This window comes from Aedes aegypti, chromosome 1, assembly GCF_002204515.2.
Source record: "Aedes aegypti strain LVP_AGWG chromosome 1, AaegL5.0 Primary Assembly, whole genome shotgun sequence".
Classification (NCBI taxonomy): domain Eukaryota; kingdom Metazoa; phylum Arthropoda; class Insecta; order Diptera; family Culicidae; genus Aedes; species Aedes aegypti.
The window spans coordinates 134,963,415-134,980,295 of NC_035107.1; the positions used below are offsets into that span (position 1 = coordinate 134,963,415).

The window sequence follows — 16,881 nt, forward strand, 5'->3', positions numbered from 1 at the left end:
TCGTATCCACGGGATCATGAACATTTGATCAACATTTGGTTGGAATCGGTGATAATTGTTTTTGCATTTGTACATTTTCGTGAACACTTGGTGTGGAATGTCCAAATTACATTTTTGATTGAAGGCGTCACTTAACTAATGAATTTCTTTCGTTTTTGACGTTAACTACGTCTTACGGCAATATACTGGGTGTCAATTGAAAATCTAAAATTTTGCGACCGTCACGAAATTATGTAAGATTTTGAATACTAATAACTCAGCCATTTATCGGTAGATTTTCAATATTTTTCCACCCAACAGTCGAAAATTTATACAACATTTTACTCAAATGGAGAAAACTTTCGATTTTTGACAATAGACTGTCGAAAATTGGGAAAATATCAACCCCTTTCTTACGCAACCAAACATGTTCAAACACGTGGGTTGGGAAGTACACTATAAAAGCAGACCAGTTTCTGCTTCTTCGCTTATTCTTCTTTTGACGTTAACTACGTCTTACGGAAATATACTGGCTGTCAATTAAAAATCTAAAATGTTGCGACCGTCATGATATTATGTTAGATTTTGAACTAAAGGAAGGCTGCAACTATGACTATCGACTAAAATTCAAAAGCAGAAAATCACTTGGCGTAGTTAACGTCATGCGGTCGTGTCTTGTACAAAACCCTCTTTGATTTTTACTTAAAGATTTTCCAAACAATGGATTCCTTTCAAATATTAACAAATGTTTCTGGGGTTCGAGTAATCAAATTCAAGGGGTGTAACGTAAACATTTGGCACTTTAATTATTATGTGCCACTGTAGTGTACATAATCACAATATACGATAATGATTTTATTATGATCAAACATCAAGTTTTCTTATTTAAATCCTTAAATGATAACATCGCTAGCGCATGACGGCTCACCATAGTAGCATGTCCGAATGAACTTGAAACTATTGAGAACCAGATAAAGGTGGATGGTTGTGATGGCTATGACGGTTCCGGGTCATTTGGCCGAATGCCATTTGGCCGAATGCCGTTTGGCCGAACGCCATTTGGCCGAATGCCGTTTGGCCGAAATTGAAAACAAAAGTGAACTACAGTTAGCATGAATTTATTATGAATTTCAAAGAACTTATTCAGCTTATTCATAAAATAGGAAATATCATCATTGATATACATAAGCTTTTTAGTGTTAGTTGAAGAAACAGTCAGAGCTGAAAGAAGAACATCCTAAATGTAAGCAGTTGTTCAATGCTATGCTAGTGGTAATAGCCACCAACAGATGTTTTGGCATCGCGTTTGAACTTTGGACAGTAACTGAAACAGTTTAAAACTTATTCGTCCTTCTGCTGGATCGGCATGCTTCGATCCCTCGTACTAAGTAATATATGTCATAGTTCTGACATTAACAAGTCTTGGCTTCTTCTTTTCACAACGGAGAAACAGTGTACTTCTTTGACGTAAGTGTTCACCGAGTCGTTTATTGCTATATTCAAGAAACGGTGCAGTGTTCAGTTCCCAAGTTGTAATTTTAATCTTGGAGGAGAATGACATCTCATCTACACTCTTAAAAATAATGAAAATCACTCCGGACGTAATTCGCATTATGACTGAATGGCCCATTATGTAAGTGATGAAATGACATAAAAATGGGTTCTGAAAGATGTATTGATAGAAAAATGTAATTTTACATGATGAAGGACATGAAAACGATGCCGCTATGATTGAAATTTCCCGAATCAGACACCATCGTATTTAAAATGAGACACAAATTCACGTCATTTGGCTCGCTTCTTCTATGTGCATCCAAAAGACGTAAAATCGCATGATTTCGGAGTGTGTAAGTTAACCCTTGAGCTAAAAAAATATGTTTTGAAAAGAACGTATTTTAAGCATTAATTAAATTAATTATGAAAAATATTTCCCTCTTGAAAGAAAAGCCTATTAACAAAAGAAGGATAAATCTCTTATGAAAATTAAAATAAGTGCAATGCATATAATAATTTATTTCACCAGTACAACAACAAAGAATTGCCGATGATTTAAAGAAGGAAAAATTTCCAATTAAAATATAAGGTCAGTCATTGCCGATAGTAATGGAACCAGTATAACTAGAAAGAATAGCCTATGTTTAAAAGAAGGAAAAAATTCTGATGAAATCATTAAAAACACTTGAAACCTTATTACACCATTGGTAATCAAGTGGCGAATCAATCATCACCTCAAAGTTGTGAAGTGTGGAGTTCACAACTTCATCCTGAATAAAAGGGTCGATGTTATCATTCTCTTGGAGCTCTTATATAGCGACAAACATGACGTCCCGTCACATCATAAAAATCAACAAATTGATTAGCTTATCAGTTATTTGGTCACACTTATGAATCCTACACATCAGCGTTGTAGCAATTTGATTTTTTTGTTCATGATTCGACCAAACGGCATTCGGCCAAATGACCCTTTCGGCCAAATGGCATTCGGCCAAATGGCGTTCGGCCAAACGGCATTCGGCCAAACGGCGTTCGGCCAAATGGCCGGACACCGGCTATGACCGTGGTCATCATGTAAAGAACAAACGGACATTGCTGTATCGTGTCAGCACCGAGGAGGCAGCCCCTCTAGCACGATGTAGGTAGCGCAACCCTGGTTAGGTGGCCTATCGAAGACTCTTCACCAACCAAGAAAGGCAAAAATGCAGCTTAGGTCCCGCAGCTTACGAACGGAAACAAAATTCGCCCTGTATAAAACATTGATTCTTCCGGTGGCTCTCTACGGGCACGAAGCGTGGACGTTGAAAGAGTCAGACCGGAAAGCTCTCGATGTTTTTGAGCGTAAAGTGCTGCGGACAATACTCGGTGGGAAACTCGAAAATGGTGTGTGGCGCAGACGCATGAATCACGAGTTGTATCAAGTGTACAAAGATGCGAATATCATCAATCGTGTAAAATACGGCAGACTTCAGTGGGCTGGTCACTTAGTGCGAATGTTGGAAGAAAGAATTGCGAAAATAATATTCATCAGGGAACCAGGTAGAGGTCGGCGGCTTCGGGGAAGACCACGAATACGCTGGCTGTATGCAGTGGAAGAGGACCTGGCGACCCTAAACGTTCGGGGCTACTGGAGAAGTTTCGCCCAAGACCGACGAAGATGGAGCTCTACAATACGCCCGGCAATGGCGTGACGTTACGCTGTAGCCATCAAGGTATCAAGGTATCAAGGTAGGTAAATGATAACATCGAAGCAATACTGCGAAGTTGATAACATTAATCGACATCATTTGAATAATATTTTGATTCTGCTCGGGCTTTACTGATTTATAAACGCTTTCGATTATCACCCTCCACGAATTTCAATGCACAACCCCACCGTCGAAACGGCAACCGACTAGTCGATGGGGATTGGATGGTGGATTGAACTCTGCGAAGCGAACAATGAGTTTATTTGACCCAGACGGATAAAATTTGTAGATAGTGGATTTATAGCGTGCTGAATTGCACGAAATTAAATAATTGTTGGCACGAAGTGGTCGCGGTCAAATATCCCCCCTAATCCTCGTTACCGATTGGAAGAGCACGATAATTTTACGATCGGTTGTTTAGACGGATGGTTTCGTGATGGGAACGAATTATGAGTGCACCTGTTTTATGAATGTTTGAATGGAACACGCTGACTTTCGATATTGGAATTCTTTAGCATTCATCATTCATAGATGATGCGACAAATGCTGAACTGATTTCTTTTTTTATACTTTGGGGAAATGCATTGTTTTTTTTTCCAAGACATCAACGGCCGTTCTTATTCTTCTTCTTGGCATTACGTCCCCACTGGGACAGAGCCTGCTTCTCAGCTTTCTTATGTTCTTATGAGCACTTCCACAGTTATTAACTGAGAGCTTTCTTTGCCAAAGTTGCCATTTTCGCCATCGTGTGGCAGGCACGATGATACTCTATGCCCAAGGAAATGAAGGAAATTTCCTTTACGAAAAGAGCCTGGGCTGACCGGGAATCGAAATGTTGGCAAACTAATATCTGAGTGACAACATCTGGATTTTCTGGATGACTAAGTAAACAAGCTTTCAAATTACATCCATTGGATGATTCGGATTCCACTGGTTCTGAGTTAATGAGAATATATACCGAGGTGTGGCAAAGACATTTAATGTGTGACATCCATGTTGTATTTGTCCAATTAGTTGTATTTATCCAACTCGGGAAGCCTTGCACGATTCGTGCTAAAAAAAATCCTCATTTTCCAACTTGTTGCATAATTAACTGTTTTGCAATACTACATCGCAATATGCTGTTTTTAACATGCCAATTTGTCATGAAACGACATACTTTACGGCACTGATTTGAATTATGCAGTTTTGTAAGAGTAATTGCGCAACTGATTCAATTTTTGATGACTCGTTAAGCAACACTATGTTATAACACATTCGTTGTTAGTTGCACAATGAATCATTACATAACAATTCAAGGAAGTTGTTGAATAATGGAAACGCATTTTACAGTCATCCCTCCATGAGTCGATGTTCCATTACTCGATATCGACTCATGGAACCATACTGAAAACATAAAATCATGGTTACTATGATGGTCCCTTCAAACAGCTTTCCAAAGAATAGCTGTTCCATGACTCGATATTTCCATGAGTCGATGGTCCCTTCAATATCGACTCATGGAGGTTTGACTGTATTATGATTTATGGTTCCCTCAAGCAGCCTTTAACGAAATAGAAAAAAATGTACACAACAAACGATTTTCACAATCATAATCCTGCAACTTGTTGAGTACCGTAAATTCGGGTGATATTGATCACAACAGGTTCCAATTGATTGACCAAGCATTTTCTGAAGTCTCATCTTCTTCTCCTAGGCATTACGTCCTCAGTGGAACAGAGCCTGCTTATCAGCTAAGTATTCCAAGAGCGCTTGCACATTGTTTAAGCTTTCTTCGCCTCTGTTACCATTTAAGCCTTCGTATAAAAAATGACCCGGGGAAGTCAAGGAAGTTTCCATTTCTTAAAGATCCTGGGCTGACTGGGAACCGAACCCAGACACCTTCAGTATGCCTTTGCTTTGTAGTTGGGGTCTTCACCACTAGGCTATGGAAGATTCTAAAGGAAGAAAGCCTCAGCATAACATTCATTTTAGTCTGACTAAAACAAGTTTGTCAATTAAATCAACAGCTATAATAAGAAAGTGACGGTCAGACCAAGTTCATCCAACCTTTCTAGACCTTTTTTTAATCGATCATTTGTTGAGAATTGCCTCAATGACTTTACCTAGGTTCAGTAGACTTTCGCAAGCCATAGACATATTTCAATTACTTGAGTATCGCCCTTGACATGCATCACCCTGCTCTACTCGTGCTTCTCTCACTATATACCATATGCACCAAACCAATTCCATATCGTGCAGATATGGAGATGACAGCATCACCAGAAGGGATACCGTCCTCTTTGTTGAAACGTAAGAAGAATAATGGTAAAAAGTGTGCACTCCCGGTGGCTGAGTGCAAACTGCATCACTCAGTATTTGCTCTTCGTGTTAATTTATGTGATAGAATACCATATACCTACAGTTAATCTTATTATGCTTTGTTAGGAGCTTACAATAAAGCACAGGTTTTACCAAGAATCCCGTTTAATTATAAGAACTCCAAAGAAAGACTTCCAGTGAGAGCTGCTGTTTCTCAAGCCAGCATTCTGCGACAAATATTGTAAGATAGTCACATCTGACCTACTTGAGTTACCTTAGGGACGACAAGAATATTTGTTCGCCAAATGATGAAACCTATGTGAATTTGAAAAAAAAAGTAACTTTTCACGTATTCGCGAGAATGAGAGATTTATCGTAATTTAAAAACTCAACGCCGCATCTGCTCAGGTGTTTAACGAATAAATCGCATAAGGGGTCGTCCATAAATGACGTAGCTTTTTAGGGGGGAGGGGGGTCTTTACGAATTTGTGACGATGTGTGACGAGGGGGAGGGAGGGGTCCTAATTAGTGGACGTAGCATTTTGAATCACGTCGGAAAAATGAGAGTCACTGAAAAAAATGGCATACAATTATATTTTTATCAAACTTCTTTTTTCTTTGTTTGACTAAAGTTGGGTTCTAAAATGATGATTCAGCTTCAAGACATTCATATGACAAGATTGAAAAAAATCTAAGAAATTTTAGATTTTCTGTAGTGCAATCAAACAGATTTATTTAATGCTTTAAATAATTATGTGAACATTGTATTCCTGTATTAATAAATTAATTTATAAATATATAAATTGAAAAATAAATAAATTAATTGCAAATCAAGGCTTTAACGACTTGGAAAGGAAGTTTTAGTTTTATTCATATTTTCTGTTAGAGCTTATTTCTCAAAAAACATATGTTCGCTTTGGCAAATTCAGTTGAATAACTTGTATATTAATCGCTAAGATTATCTGAACATTCCAAATATTACAAGTGTAATCTTTTCTACATCTGGAACCTGATTGCTAAATGGATTTGAATTTGGATAATAATGACGAATATCCATTTCAAATTCAATATAATATGATATTATTATATATGATATTATCATCTCTTGATCATTTTCGTTGAAATCTGTTTCCTAACAACGAATAATTAAAAAACAATCCTCTAATATAACTAAATGTCTTTTCAACATATTATAAAACTTATTGTACCCTAACTCGTTTCTGTTAGCTTCACCAATCCAATCGAAGATTTTTGCTTTTTTCTATATTTTCAGCTGTAAACTATTTTTTCATGGTAACAACAGCAAAACAAATACAGTTCAGCCAACAACTTAAACAGGAAACAGTTCATTTAAAACTGTTTTCCAAATTACTTTTGAGCGCTACTGTAAATCAAGCATTTATTCGTTAGATTATCCTTATGTTTCAGTCAGTAATTAATATCAAAATCTGTATTGAACTTCTGAATTTAAATTTTTTGTTTCCAATTGCTAAGGAAATCAATTGCAATTGTTTCCAATTGCTAAGGAAATCAAATTAAAAATGTAGGGGGGGGTGGGTGTTGGTTGCTTGATATGCTACGTATTTTCCAAGGGGGGGTATCAGCATTTGTGACGAAATGCTACGAGGGGGGAGGGGATGTAAAAATCAGTGAAAAAATGCTACGTCATTTATGGACGGCCCCTAACAAATATCGTTACAATTTTCTGCTGAAAAGTACTGCTAGGTACGAGGTGAGCATAGAACTAAACACTCAAGTACTTGAGTTCCAAGTTCATGATGTTATCGAAACCTGGGGCCTTCGTGTTTTTGGAGGATTTTAAATAGATTGAGAGTTCGTCAGCTGTAATCTCCAACTTCTCAGAGAAGACGTTGGGAATCTGATGGAGGTTGTTTGCATGCTCATTAACAGCAGCTTCATGCGGACTCATGATGTTGCGTCCAAGATTATGTGAGCTGACGAAATGTCGACCTATTTCGGCTGCCTTTTCAGCAGGCTTTATCAAGCGGTCCACGGGGCCATTGTTATCTAGTAGAACGAGAACCAACGGTTAAGTGGGCCTTGGTTTTTAAGATTTTTGTTAGTTTCCAGAACGGCTGAGCACAGTCTGTAAAAGCGCGGATCTTATTAGCAAAATTTTGGTTTCTGAGGTCCAACATTCTGGCCTTAATAATTTTGTTCATCTGATTGACATCGGATCCAGGGAGCATCCGGGTCCAAGTTGTTGAAGTCACCTTCCGCCTTGCTGCAGGATTACTCCGTTTCGGTTTCTTCGGGGATTCCCCCAGGCTTCGTGCTTTGCGTTGAGGTCGCCAGCGATGATGTACCTCCCGCGCCGTCGAGTTAGCTTGGTGTTGTCCTGCCGTAGGGCCGTTTCCGATCCATGGTTGTGATTCGCTTGCGTTGGGTAGTACGCAGCGATGATAGTGATCGGGTCATCAGAAGCTTGCACTTCTACTCCCACGCTTCGATTACTTTGAGCTGCAGGATCGGCGTTGATGCAGGCGACAGTTGATGTTGTGGCGCAAAGCGATGGCGACTCTTCCTCCTTCAGAGCCGGTTCGATCTAGCCGCACAAGTCGATGGTTGGGAATTAAGACGCTCAACTCAAATGCGTCTCCGTGATGATGGCAACGTCGATGCTTTTCTCTTCGAGAAAGTCTACGAACTCGATAGCTTTGTTCCGGAGGGAACGAGGGTTCTAGTTTGCGATCCTGGTGATGGACTCACGGGCCATTTTTGAAAAGGAAAGCAAATATCACCGAGTTGGCAGCGTTGATCTGTTCGACTTGAACGGCAGGCGCGCAGCCGATGGAACAATTTTTTTTTGGCCGTTGGAACAAGTTCCTGGAATATTCCAACATTTGCTCTGGTGTGTACAAAAAGCCATCGTCGGAGGGAGGAGTGCCAGGAGCACTTGGTCCAGGATTCCCCCATCCAGGAGGGAGTGCTCTCTGCACCAGTGGAGCAGCGGTGGCGGCAAAAAGCGATGCTGAACGGAGGGACCAAATGGTGGGATGCCTGCCGATGGTTTGGTGGAAGCGGTGGCAGATTGGGCAGCTGGTAGCCGGGAGATGGAAAGTGCTCCTCAGTCAGCGGTGGTGGTGGCCGGCGTTGACGCTGTCGTCCCTGCTTCTTGGCGGATGCTTGCTGGCGGATCGCCAGGAGCTCCGCTCGTTTGGGGCAATTACAGCTGCTGCCCTCGTGGTTACAACCACAGTTGGCACACTTCGGTTCAATGCCGGCACATTTGCCACAGCGGGGCTTCATGTGGCAGTGCCTCGTACCGAGAATGAACGCGAGGCAGTTACCGCACTACGTCACGTCCTTCTTCTTCGGGTGGTAACACTCCCATTCAACAATGATGTTGAAGAGCGTTCTCACCTTCATCAGGCCCGCCATGGTAATGGATCTCTTCTCCAGGTCGGCCAGGTAGAGGTGGTCCTCTTTTACCCGTACAGACAGTGTAAGGCGTGGCATCGGTTGCATGCGAAAAGAAGTTTCTTTCTCGAGAAGCATATAAATGGATTTGATAATTTTAGAAAAGGGTAATTTACGACTTCGGCATCATTCGGCTATTATCGGCAATCAAATTTCAAACTCCAAATACACAGTATTTTTCTATCAAACCACACCAATGAAAACACGATTCTTTGTTCTGTCAGCTTCCCGCTGACGAGATTTCCGAGACTGAACAAACAATTTCGCCAGAGATGTCATCAATTCAAGTGAATACGCCTCAAAATGCGGCTAATTTGGAGCTGCCGAAGAGATTCGCCTGCATTTCTTATGGAAAAGCTCCGAAGAAAATGAGGCTGCCGACAATAGTTACACTGACAAGAAATGTTCGAAGCGTTTTAAAAACGTTCCCAAAAAGCTTATAACAATTATGTCCGTGTGAATCGATAGAGGATTGAGCAGCGCATAAATGTAAACAGACAAACACGTAATTTGTCTGCTGATGTCCGAGAAAATTGCAAAAGAAGCGCGGTATCGGCTTAGACTTCCGAGAATACGTAAATTCCCCTATATACTTTTTTTCATTCTGCAATGTCTACTGCTACAACTGGTACCTCGCATGGATAATTCACTTCCTACGACCGAACAGTTACTTCAGCTTGCCAACGGTTTCTTCCAAGTTAAATTCCCGTGGGTGTTTTGGAAGGATGCTGTCTGCGTACCGCTCATGGGCCGTCGTACTGAGTCTTCGGAGCAGCAACCTCACCTGGGCAGCGTCGTCCAAGTGTTTTCCGTCCTCTTTAAAAACTTCTTGCACACCACGCACAGTGCTTCGTCCCTTGGACAAAAGTCAAAAAATCAACTTTCATATTCGACCGAATCAAGCAGGCCATGATGTTAACGTATGTTTTGAGCGTGTAGTACAGATATTAGAAAGTTCTTGCAGTTTTCAAAACAAACCAAAACACCACGTGTTGACAAGTTGTTTCTTCGTTCTATATTATTCATTGTTTTCGTGTCAATCCAGTCCCTCTAAAATTCGCTTCATTCCCATCCTTATTATATTTTCAAAATGAAAATCGTTATGGACCGTTTTGAAACAAGTAAGTAGGAGTCATTCCATTCAATTTTCTGTGATATATTCTAACAATTGTTGAAAAAGATGCTTCTGAGCTACACGCTTTTTAATACAGAAGAAAATTAAAACACTTATCTTCTTTTTGCCCATACAAAAAAGTACCTCAAAGTACCTTTCTAAAATCCACTTAAAAATAAAATTTGAAGTATTTTTCAAATTCTGGAAGTGATTCCAGCTGCATATGCTTGCCAATTGTATGTCATCTTATGATTTTCAGGATATGCTGCCATAACCATCAATAAAGATTGTTTCGAACAGTAGTTTTCTGCCGCTCCACCCAATCGGAAAAATCATGTTCTGAATTTCATGTATATTTGTTATGGCACTGATTCTTTCTCCAAGATATTTGAGAACGAGCTAAAGACGTTTTGCAAATTTTATTGTTGCAAAATAAACCAAAAGTGGGCTGAATGTGGAAGATCATACAAAATTTTCGTGAAGCAAAACTCCGACTGGTTAGCAAAACCAGTTCAGCTCCCGCGCAATCAGGAAACTGACGATGCAGATATTTCCAGCTCGGCTGCAAAAGCTGGCATGGGGCCTCACAAACCGTTCAATGAATGTTCAAGAAAATTTAAAAGGGACGTGTTGCAGATCTTATCAACGAAGTGCTCGCATTCGCTGACAATTTATCAAATTCTTCGACTGGGGATCAAGTACAGGTCATTACTGCAGCACAGGCATTAGCTTTGAACATTGATTTAGATCTGTCGGAACGAAAGTACAATTTGTTTCGAGCCACTTTGAACGAATTAAATCCGAACTTGCTTCCTTGCCATTATGTGCTAAAGCAAGAGAAACAAAAAATAATTCCGAAACCGATTTCTGCATCAGAAACAGCTGCTACAGTCGATCTACAACAGCTCATGAATTGTACTGCATCCAGTATCATGAAGGATATCTCGTTGGAAGCTTCTAGAGTAAGGTGGGGCAAAAGTTCGACCTTAGTGGTATAATCAAAGTTTCCAGGAAAACAATAGCAGTTGAAACAAAACAAATACCATACAGTGAACCTTCAACATATTGGCTATAATTTTGCTGAACAAACTTGGGTCAAAATATTTACTCATTTTTAGTTATAACAGTTTCAAAATTGATTGTCTTATTCAAACTTTTGCCCCACCGGTGGGGCAAGAGTTCGAATCAAGTGTGGGGCAAAAGTTCGCTGGCTAAAACACAAAATATCGATCCTTTCATGACAGGCATACCTTACACCAGCCGTAAACTTAAGTTTGACGGAAAATACACACTAAATTTTCATAAAAAAATTTCCCAAAACCGAGTTAATTGTAATATACTCAAAAATAGCAGTTTTTCGCAAAACTAAGTGGAAATGTAAAATTTTGGTGACAATTTTCACACGATCAGACGAATTTAACTAAATTTGAAGATAAAATGTGGATTTTAGGCAATTTGCAAATTTTTCTGTGATTTTATACATGGGTCGAACTTTTGCCCCGCTGATTCGAACTTTTGCCCCACTATGGGCCAAAAACTGTTTTCAAGCATTTATGCAAAAACTAATACACCTCAAAGCAACCTTATCATAGGCCTAGAAACGCCCTTATATAAAATATTGAAAAAGATTTTATCTTCAATTGGTTCCATGCAACGAAAGTTTGACCAAAAATTACAATATTCACGTCGAAAAACAACAAATAGCCATAACTTTTCCAAATCTCAATCGATTTTTATGATATTTGGAGTGAAAGTCTCTTACTTGAATAGCAATTGAACCACCATGACATTTATAAGATTTGTTTTGAATTGAGCTAGAAATCTTAAAAAGAAACTCTTACCCCACTCGAACTTTTGCCCCACTTTACTCTACTGCTGTAAAACTGGTTGCAAGTGGGGCTTCGATGGAAGTTAAGGACACAGCATGTACAACAAACATTTTCGGAAGCAGGAAAATCGGATGAAAGTTTGCTGACCGGAACCATTGCGACGTTCCGTTGAAAATGATCGAAATAAATAAAAATAAACCCTCTGGTCAAACGACATTTCAATTTTCTTTTGTAGCAATAATTCAGTTCTCGGATGATTAATAGCTCGTAAATGAATTGTGTTGCTAATAAAAAGAAACTTAATTCAACCTTTTTAATTGGATTTCATTTTATTCATTGGAATAATCCATACTCCAATATTTTTATAAAAAGTTGGTTATTGAGACACTTTTATGGTTACGTATGTCACATACATCGTTCATGCGAACGACTCAAGTATTTTTTCATGCATTTTTATTTTGAACATTTCTGCCAAGCGAGCACTGTTTTATGGTGTCAAATGTAAAATTTGACGTATAAGCCACTCATGCCATTACTGATGTAATATGTGTCATTTATGCCAATAATGAGTTTTTTTATGTATAACGAGATCCTCCTCAACTTCGTAGGGCAAAACCGCATAAAACAGCCCGATATGACTTTTGTCCCCAAGTGCCATACGTTCGAAGCACTGTGCCACGCTCTAAAGAGACCTTCGTCCTAACTGGAACTCTTGAATCTTCTTCTTCGGAGGTCTATTTCCGACATGAAAATCTCTTTGTCAGAACTACGTAGATATAGCGTAGCCTACTGTTCTACTACAATGGCATAAACTTTTTTCCTAAATTAATACCTCTACCGGCAGCTTCATTATTTACCGCTAAAATAATATTCAAATCGCGATAACTTTTTTATTTCTCGATATTTTTGCCTGATTGTTTTACAAGCTCCCAAAAAACTCTTCTAGTTTTAGAATATTTGTCGATATTGATAATTGGTCATCTGGATCCAGAGATATTCCAAAATTCCTTGGGGGACCGACGGGTAGCCATAACCCACGTAAATATCTCAGGCTACAGAATTTTGATCGTGTTCGTATATTCACTTCTCGAAATGATACATTAATGCGAGTTTGTTGTGAAAAAATGAAGCAATTTGGTGCAACCGTCTTTGAGTAATGAGCACTTTTGTTTCTGGTACCACAAATAAAGATCTTGAAACTCAAAAAGAAAAAACTCATTTCGTGATTTTCAGATTTCTTCAAAAATAAGAAGAATACTGAACCGATTTGTTTGATTTTTTATATAGCTCCTTATTGCCTGGTATTGTATAGTACACATTTTTTTTTTTTTTTGATAATTTGACCAACATTATAATGCATTATTCATATTATTTATTTATTATTTTTATATGGAAAATGTCGGCCCCCAAGGAACATCGGAATATCTCTAAAACCAGATCACTAATGATAAATACACTCCCGTGCAAAAGTTTGGGTTCACCCCCTCAAAAACATACAAAAGTGCTCTGTCCATATCTCTGTGATTACACGTTAAATTGAAACTCTTTAAGCCGCATTCGGAAGGCAAAGAGTTATTATTACTTCGTATGTATTTTTCCAAAATCATTTTTTTAATTTTGTATGCTAAATTTTTACTTAAAGTTGTGACATTTTTCAAAAAACACACTGAAAAATCATATCTAATTTCCTCAGCATTGGGTCGACCAAAATTTTAAATCAAAGTGTCATTAGAATCGCAATCTTATATTCTTTGAAGAGATCCCACGAAATTTTGGCGGAAAAATCTTTAAAGTATTCAAAATCAATGAAACAGTCAGTCAAGTCATCATGCAAAAGTTTGGGTTCACGCGATTTGAATATTTTTATGGTGGTAAAAAAAATGAATCTGTCGGTAGAGGGGTTGAGAATTGAAAATAAGCAATTAAGAAATAATCTGTCAGCTTTTTGAACTAGAACACATGGAAATAGCTAATAAGGGGCCCAGATAGCCGTAGCGGTAAACGCGCAGCTATTCAGCATGACCATACTGAGGGTCGTGGGTTCGAATCCCACTGGTCGAGGATCTTTTCGTAAAGGAATTTTTCTCAATTCCCGGGGCATAGAGTATCTTTGAACCTGCCACACGATATACACATGCAAAAATGGTCAATCGGCAAAGAAAGCTCTCAGTTAATAACTGTAGAAGTGCTCATAAGAACACTAATCTGAGAAGAGCAGGCTTTGTCCCATTCGGGACGTAACGCCAGAAAGAAGAAGAAGAACATGAAAATAGCTTAGGGTGTTTACTGTTCATTTTACCCAAAATACCCCTACTGTTGTCAACATTGAAAAAAAAAACTAAATACTGGCCACCGTGAATCCAGTTTGCAGGTTAAGTACATTGAAGCGTCTTTTCGCAGTCCGACAAAACAGTTTATAAAACCCACAACCGTTTTGGGATTTTCAGACCAAATTTCACTTTGTTGTAATAATCCCCGTTTAGAAATTCGGATGTGCGCTTGTATAAATCACTAAGACTGCAGAGCAGATGTTTAGAGGTACCACGTTCCATGTCACAGAAACAACAGATATTATTCTTAACCTGACCAATTTTCTTTTAATGATATCCACTCCGGACAGTGTTAGTTTCATAAACATAAATGTTTCAATATTACTTCTTTCCCAATGGTAAATTTCGATTATTTAAGGTATTATTCTTTAAATGTTCTGTTTTACATCCATGACTGTTGAATATAATTTCAATTCTCATCTAAAAGACAATTCTTGTGGTACAAAACAACTACATAATTTACACCATAACTCAACAAAATCAACATTTCAACCATTCGTCGAAAGGATCCCGTCCGTAGCGGAAGACACTTATTAAATTTTAACGCTCCTGATATCCTTCGCTATGATTGTCAGCTACTGTCTCGTGTCCTTTTCTTCCTTTTTTTCAACCCCCTAAACTCCTGCTCACCAACCAAATACTACGAATCAGATGTCATCATGTGCAAGGGATAGACCACCACTGACGACATTGTCACGGTTTTCTCTCTCTTTACAGCGAAAAGGCAACTTCGTGCGAAAGGATCTGCTGGATTTTTTTTTTTTGCGCTGCCTCGACAAACCGGAGGGGAGAATTCAAAAGTAAGTTAATATTTTATTATTACTTTAATACCATCAGACTACTTAGGCAAGGACGGAAAACGAGCCAGAAACAGAACCGCAAACGGAAGACATGGATGGCATAAGCCTGCAGCAATAACAATCATGAGATAAACATCACTATGAAGTGATTCTAAGGTGGGATGAGAGGGTGATGTCCAGAAGAACACGAACTTTTCCTTTTTGTGGCCTTGGTGTGAAGTTGTCATATGGTGTTTTCGAGGAAATACGTGTAATGTGTCCCAAAGGAACGTCTGTATTAGTTTTTGTGAACGATGCCAGGAATAGTTGATTCAGCAATTCCTAGAGAACATCTATAGTCTGAGGTTGATTTTTTTAGAGCAGTTTTTTTTTGAGTGAAACTTGAGAATCAAAACAGAAACTGCGATTCGTTTGCGGGTAGTTTTGGAATCGTACTAGAATATTAGGAATCTATGAAAGTGCTCATAAGAACATTAAGCTGATAAGCAGGCTCTGTCCCAGGGAGGACGTAATTTCAGGAAGAAAAAGAAGACATGGAGCCCATCCAAATAACACTATTTGTTACAGAAAAGTCACCATACTTTTCTTTTACATACTGAGGTTATTTATATTGCGTATCTAAACTTCCGCCGTGATTTTTGCAATACTGTAAAATGGGGTAGGGTAGATGTACCAATAGTGGAGGTACTAAGCACGATTGAACTTTGTTTAACCGCCCAAATTCAAGATGCGCAATTAATGTACATGTTAATGTTGTAACCGGAAGTAACGACCGTTGGTTCAATGAGAAAAATGATCGCAGTAATCCACGGCATGTCAGTAAAAAATAATACCTCCACTATTGGTACACTGTTCTTTTAGTTGCGGTATATTTTTAATATGTGTTCCTATAGTTGCGGTATCCGTTGTTTTCTTATGGGATCCTCCACTATAGGAACACTTTACCGCAATTATTGGTACAAGCAAGTAAAATTTTAGCAATTTTAGTGATATTTCATCAGTTTTATAGTAATTTGAACGCTCTTTTCAACTATTCCGTGTATCAACAAGCCAATATGTCGATTAGCAGAGTCGGTTCTGTGGGTAATGTAATAAAATCAGTGAAAACGGCACTATCGCAACTATAGGAACACCCACAACTAAGGGAACACTTACCCTATCTTTTACAGTGCGAACAAAACAAAATAACTAAATTTCTGTTGAACGAATGCAAAAATAAACAGTATTAGTATGACACATCACGTCAAAGCTATTTTTGATAGAATAGAAAACATTTGCAGATTGGTATACAATGATGAAGTTTTAGAAATTTGGAAATACTTACAGATAATCTATTCTACGATCACTATATGCAGGAATTTCAAAGAGTTCCTCACCTATCCTTGACAACCTAGTTGTAGTCAAAAAAGTTATACTAAATCGCTCAGCGATTTTTTTTATAAATTGGGACTGTATTTGCAATCAGTGTCAAACCCGTACAGGTGCTTCTTCTTCTTGGCATTACATCCTCACTGGCACAGAGCCTGCTTCTCAGCTTTGTGTACAATAAGCAAAGTTACTGACTGAGAGCTTTCTTTGGCAAAGGTACCATTTTCGCATTCGTTTATCGTGTGGAAGGAACGATTATACGCTATGCCCAGGGAAGTCAAGGAAATTTCCATTACAAGAAGATCCTCGACCGACCGGAAATCGAATCCAGACACCTTCAGCATGGCTTTGCTTGTATCCGCGGACTCTAACCAACTAACTTGGCTAAGGAAGGCCCAGCGTACAAGTATGCAATGCATTATATACTTTACGTAATAAGTTTGTTGTCGTTCGAAGTATAGGTAATGCACTTAGCACAGGCTCTGTTTCAATGGGGAGGTCATGTCAAGAAAAAGAGGAACAATTTATTTTATCAAG

The 16,881-nt window shown here is 38.8% G+C and overlaps 1 protein-coding gene and 1 long non-coding RNA gene across 4 annotated transcripts in view; one reads left to right on the plus strand and one right to left on the minus strand.

Moving 5' to 3' along the window:
• LOC5564043 (MAM domain-containing glycosylphosphatidylinositol anchor protein 1) overlaps nt 1-16,881 on the plus strand; it is a 237,226-nt gene that overhangs the window by 54,435 nt on the left and 165,910 nt on the right. For all 3 annotated transcript variants that reach the window (XM_021848091.1, XM_021848100.1, XM_021848106.1), the window contains exon 2: nt 14,894-14,976. The gene's annotated coding sequence lies outside the window, so the exon portion shown is untranslated. The remainder of the gene's footprint in view (nt 1-14,893; nt 14,977-16,881) is intronic.
• Nucleotides 1-16,881, minus strand: part of LOC110677194 — a 70,209-nt gene that overhangs the window by 20,800 nt on the left and 32,528 nt on the right. The window lies entirely within an intron of this gene.